The following is a 6,000-nucleotide window of genomic DNA, read 5'->3' as shown; positions in this document are numbered from 1 at the left end:
GATGAAATTAAAATTGTCTTTTTAATAACTTTTAGAGTAATGCCAAGGTAGGTGTATGATTTGCCTTATAACTCCTCTGAATAAACATCTCTTTAACAAGTTCATGTCCTGCAACTATTTGTTCTTCAGGGTGTTTTCCTAAGTCCTTAGTGAAAACCTTTTGGTTTACAATCCTATTGCCTAAGTCCTTAGAAACAAAGGATTAAACCAAAGCTGAAATTAATCAAGAATATTCAAATGACCTTATGGTATCCCTAGTCCTAGGTGATAACTATAAGATTTAATTGTTTAAAAACCTGAACAACTGTAGTCCTACAAATTGTTAACCGGAGATCAATCCTTGTTTTGCCGACAAAGAAAGCATAAAAACATTAAACAATCAAATTGCATAATACGAACATAGGATTAAAGAAATACGATATTCAGAGTCATTACAAATCAAATCAGGGACACCCCCTGGCATTGGGGGGTTTAGCCTCTCATAGTATTCAAGAAATACAAATTGAAAAGGTTAGACATTAAAAAGATTGGGAGAACTCTGATCTTCAATGGTGTCCACCGTTGAATCTCTTCGTCTTTCAAAACCTTGATGAAGCTATCTTTCAAACCCTTGATCTGGAATTCTATTGTACGCTCTCCAAAAGTGCCTTCTCCTTGTCTCTCAAATCACTTTTAACTTCTCTAGGTTTTCAGATCCCAGCCAGAATACCAAAAATGCCCCCGGGACTTTAAAAGTATCACAACATAAAAAATACAGAATTTCTGTCTGCACAGGCTGACACGGACCTGTCACTTGACACGGGCTGACCGTGTCAGCTTCTGCCACTTTTGGGGAGAATTCTTCAGCCGGTTGGACACGGCCGTGTCATCTAACACGGTCTGACCGAGTCGGCCTCTGACTTCATAATTTGGATTTGACTTCAACATCAAAGTTGTAGCCCTTTTCTTTAGCGGAATTTTGCCACCTGAACCGCGTCATTCCGAGTTACGAAGCTCCAGTTATGATCAAAATACTACACGCTTGTCACGATTTTCAGCTTCTTTTACACCAACACTTGTGCAATTTCCATCTGATTCAGAATTAACCTACAACCACCAAGTAGAGAGATCAAAAGCACCTAATAGACAAAGATAAATGGCATAAAAACAAAATGCACACAAAATAACTAGAACTAGATGAATCAAAGAAAAACACTTAAAAACAACCAAAAAGTGTTACCAAGTATGACGAACTTATGCCGAATTTATGACGAAATTAAGTAGAAATGGTGACTGATCATATCACTAGGGAGTGAGCAGAGTTTCTCTTGTCTTGGATGGATGTCTGAGATAAAGGTTGCATTGGGTAGTGACTAGGTAAACCAGAGGTTGTTTATCTGTAAACCTGAGGTTGTTTACATAAAATAGTACTACTGATAGTGAAATCTTCTTCCTGGCTTGGTAGCCCCCAGAGTAGGTAGTTAGACCGAATTGGGTTAACAATTAACTGTGTTATTTATCTTCTGCATTGTGTTGTTTGTTCAGTGATGGATGTTATGACATCATGTATAACATCATGTATAACATCTAGTTATGTTGACTGAACACATGTGATCCCAGGTCTCAATGAATCCTTCTTAAGGGTAATTAAAAGTTGGGGGATCTTTCTGTTCTTCCTCTGCTACATTAATAACAGATCAAATGTCTTGACATCGTGAATGACATCTTGAGTCTGTCATACCAGAATTTCAAATTTTTTAAAAGTGTGGGCAAGTTTCAAGGTACAACAGCTGCCCCTGTTCAATCTTCTAAAACCTGAAGAGGTAAATTGGCATGCTCGCTATTCGTAATCTGAAGGTGGAAGAGGATTGACTACTAACGTATCCAAAAATTTGCACTCGCCGGTGCAGGAAGTAATGTTGTTAGAGATGGGTTTAAAGATGCCATCCAGGGAGTTGATAGAGTATTGTCGGAGATGGACTTGCAGATGCCATCCACAGTAAATACTTTTCAGAATGCCTGGAGGGATATGCTTTCTAAGATGTGTATCTGAAGGATTGTTTCAAAATATCTAGGGGTCATGCTTCCAGAATGTATTTCCGTTAGAGCATTTCAGAATATATGGGGGTCAAGCTTCCGGAATATATATTTGATGGAGAGTGTGGAATATCTGGGGGTCATGCTTCCAGAATGTATATCCGTTAGAGTATTTCAGAATACCTGGGGGCCGAGTTTCCAGAATGTATATCTGATAGAGAGTGTGGAATATCTGGGGGTCGAGCTTCCAGAATGTATATCCGTTAGAGTATTTTAGAATATATGGGGGTCAAGTTTCCAAAATGTATATCTGATAGAGAGTGCGGAATATCTGGGGATCATGCTTCCAGAATGTATTTCCGTTAGAGCATTTCAGAATATCTGGGGGTCAAGCTTCCAGAATGTATATCTGATGGAAAGTGCGGAATATCTGGGGGTCATGCTTCCAGAATATATATCCATTAGAGTATTTCAGAATATATGGGGGTCAAGTTTCCAGAATGTATATCTGATAGAGAGTGCGGAATATCTGGGGATCATGCTTCCATAATGTATTTCCGTTAGAGTATTTCAGAATATCTAGGGGTCAAGCTTCCAGAATGTATATCTGATGGAGAGTGCGGAATATCTAGGGGTCATGATTCCAGAATATATATCCGTTAGAGTATTTCAGAATATCTGGGGATCAAGCTTCCAAAATGCATATCTTAGATAAAGAGTATCAGAGTATCTGAGGGGCGTGCTTCCAGAATATATGTCTGACGTAGAGTTTCAGAGCAGTGTTTTAAAAACCGGTCCGGACATTAAACCCGTGAGAGTATTGGGTCACTGGTTAATTGGTCGAACCACTGGGTCACTAGTCGAACCACATGTCTGAACCGGATTAAACCGGATAATTCGGTTGAATAGACCGGTCGTTATAATAAAATTATATAGGTATAAAACTTGTCGAACCGGATGATTCAGTCTCTACAAAATATAACTAGCACTTAAATTTTATGAAAATATCATATTAAAAATAAATTCTCAAGTTCATAATTTAAATTCAAATTTTAAACATAAGTATCACACATAATTAAATAATACAAAATTACAAGGTATAATTGCAAACAAAGTTTAATTGCAACATAATCTAATTGAATAATCTATAACAAAATAATTTCATTGTTTACTAAATTTAATTTAAGAAAAGAAAAACTGTTTAAATATTGGGATCTCCTTCTTCATCGGTAACAAAATCAACCACATCTACAAAAAAAATTTCTTTTATTTTTTATTTTAATTTTTCACTAAAAATAATTAAAACGACGTCGATTTAATCTTTTAAAATTTAAAAAAATTAAAAAATTTATTTAAACCGCCGGTTCTGAAAAACCGCCGTTATTCCCGATTTTATCGATTTAAACTGGTTTTGACAAGTTCACATCAGTTCGATGATATTTCCGATCCAGCTATTGAACCAGACCGGTTCCCGGTTCAACCGGTCCGACCGGCCTGTCCGGTCCGGTTTTTAAAACACTGTTTCAGAGTATATGGGGAACGTGCTTCCAGAATGTATGTCAGAGATATAGAGCATCAAAGTATTTGGGGGCGTGTTTCCAGAATATATGTCTGATGTAGAGTTTCAGAGTATCTGGGGAACGTGCTTCTAGAATGTATGTCTGAGATATAAAGCATCAGAGTATCTGGGGGATATGCTTCTAGAATCTATGTATGTATGATGTAGAGTTTGTCAGAGTATCTTGGGGACGTGCTTCTAGAATGTATGTCTGATGTAGAGTTTCAGAATGTCTGGAGGGGTATGCTTTTCAGAATGTATGTCTGAGATAGAGAGCATCAGAGTATCTGGGGGATATGCTTCCAGAATGTATGTCTGGATGTCTCTATGTCTTGATTGTGCCCTATGATAATGTTTATTTGATCATGAAACAACCTGAAAAGGTAAAGTTAGTATTATGTAATGACATGATGCATGTAATGTATTACATGATGAGAATCCAAAAATAAATGAGAATCTTGCATGTTATGCATGTGTTTGACAAGGCATATTACAAATGATGTATGATCATAACTATGTATTTGAATGAATGATGTACGGACACAACTATGCAGCTGAAGCATATTATTAACTCCGTGTAGAAACTTTTGGTTGGGAAAATAAATACATGTTTGTTGCTGGAGATGATGATAATATGACTGTATTGAGGATCCTTATCTTTTGTTTGAGGGTATCCAGCTGGGGAATTTTCGATCTCTGCTTGGGGACGAAAGTAACTTCGAGGAGAGTCAATCGTTCGTCAACTTTTGAAGGACTTGATCCTAATGTACCTTTACTGGGGATAAAAGAAATGGATAATCCTCCGATGCACTATCTGACCAAGTTTAAGAAAGGCGGATAATCCTCTGATGAACCACCTGACCAAGTTCTGAGTATGGGTATCAACTCTTCTGAGAGTGGTGATCTTGAATGAATTCTGTTGGAGGAGAGGATCTCGTCGAGGTTTCTGCTGAGGAATGTATCTCTGTTGGGGAAGAGTTCACTTGAGATAATTTCCTAATTATTACTCTATAAGATTGTTCTGTGGAGATATTTCCATGACATCGGCTCTGTGAGGACGCATGGATGACTCGAACATCATCCCAACTGTTATGCATATGTATATATTTTTATGAATTTTTTTGGGTAAACATCAATCATATTCAAACGCATATGTTCGTTCGAAATAACCATCGGACGTTAACACAAACAAAATAGGGGAAGTAACACATAAACTTGTATTAATCGGAACACCAAACGAGTATCGGCCGAAGTATCAAACAATCATTGGTTTTCCAAGAGAGTGCCACTGCATAGCTTTGCCCCAACCTGTAGGGACTTTGAAGAGATTTGTTTCGTGAGGACTTTTAGAAATATGTGCTATCATAGGCAACTTGCCCCCAGCATCATAAATAATGCCCCTAATTGATCAGGAAGTAGCTTCAACCACGCTTGGGTGAATGCCCCTGATTGCTTGGCGCTCATGAGAGATTATTTAAATCTTGACCTCATTGCCCCAGATTGATTGGACAAAAACATGTCATGTCCCTTGTATACATTAGCCTTTAGCCAACTGAGTCAGATGCGGGAGATATTTCTGCTTTTCGGTGCACTTCTGAAGCAACTTTGTCTGTCGGGATAACTTTCTGAGATTTGTGCTATCATAAGCTGCATGCCCCAGTATCATGAACTTAGGAATAATGCCCCTGATTGATCAGGGTTGGAGGTAGTTTTAACTATGCTTGAGGGAATGCCCCTGATTGCTCAATGCTTCTGAGAGATTCTTCGAATCTTGACCTGATTACCCCAGATTGACTGAATTCTTACTCAATAGAGTATTATACTGCTTTTGGGCCCCTGAAGGTGATCAGAATTTGAGATATTCTTTCTCGAGACCAACGGAGTTCTGAAGACAACTTGGCCTTTGGGAGGATTAAACATTTTCATCTGAAGTTCATGGTGGAAACTTTCATGATGTCAAGCACTTGTTCATATGCATAGAATGTTTATTATGAGAAATATAATTCTAATTCAAAGTTCATGTTTGTCTTGAAGTTTAAAGGAAACTTTTTGAAAGGATGTCAAAACATCGATTTTTTTTTAAAGATGGTGTGATACCAACTCAAGCGCTTTTAGCAAAACTCCTAGGAGTCGGTTTACCGTATTCTCGTGTACAGTATGCTTTCGAATTAACCCTGCTTCAATTAGGACTTTTGAGGGTTGTAACGTGGTCAGGTTCACGGTTTTAGAAAAAAAGATTTTTAGGCTCAAAATTTTATTGGTGCCCACCCCCCTTCGTGATGTTCTCCAACCTATGTTCAGTTAACTCGATGCGAGCATTCATCCTTTGAGAGGAGTTTAAGACGATTGAGGAATCGATGAGATGTTTGGACATGGCAGTCACTCTACCTTTTGTATTTGGTGTCTGATCACACGACTTTGTTATT

Source organism: Vicia villosa, unplaced genomic scaffold (genome assembly GCF_029867415.1).
Source record: "Vicia villosa cultivar HV-30 ecotype Madison, WI unplaced genomic scaffold, Vvil1.0 ctg.001263F_1_1, whole genome shotgun sequence".
In the NCBI taxonomy this organism is placed as follows: Eukaryota; Viridiplantae; Streptophyta; class Magnoliopsida; order Fabales; family Fabaceae; genus Vicia; species Vicia villosa.
The sequence above is the reverse complement of the archived record's forward strand: the minus strand, read 5'-3'. Positions refer to the sequence as shown.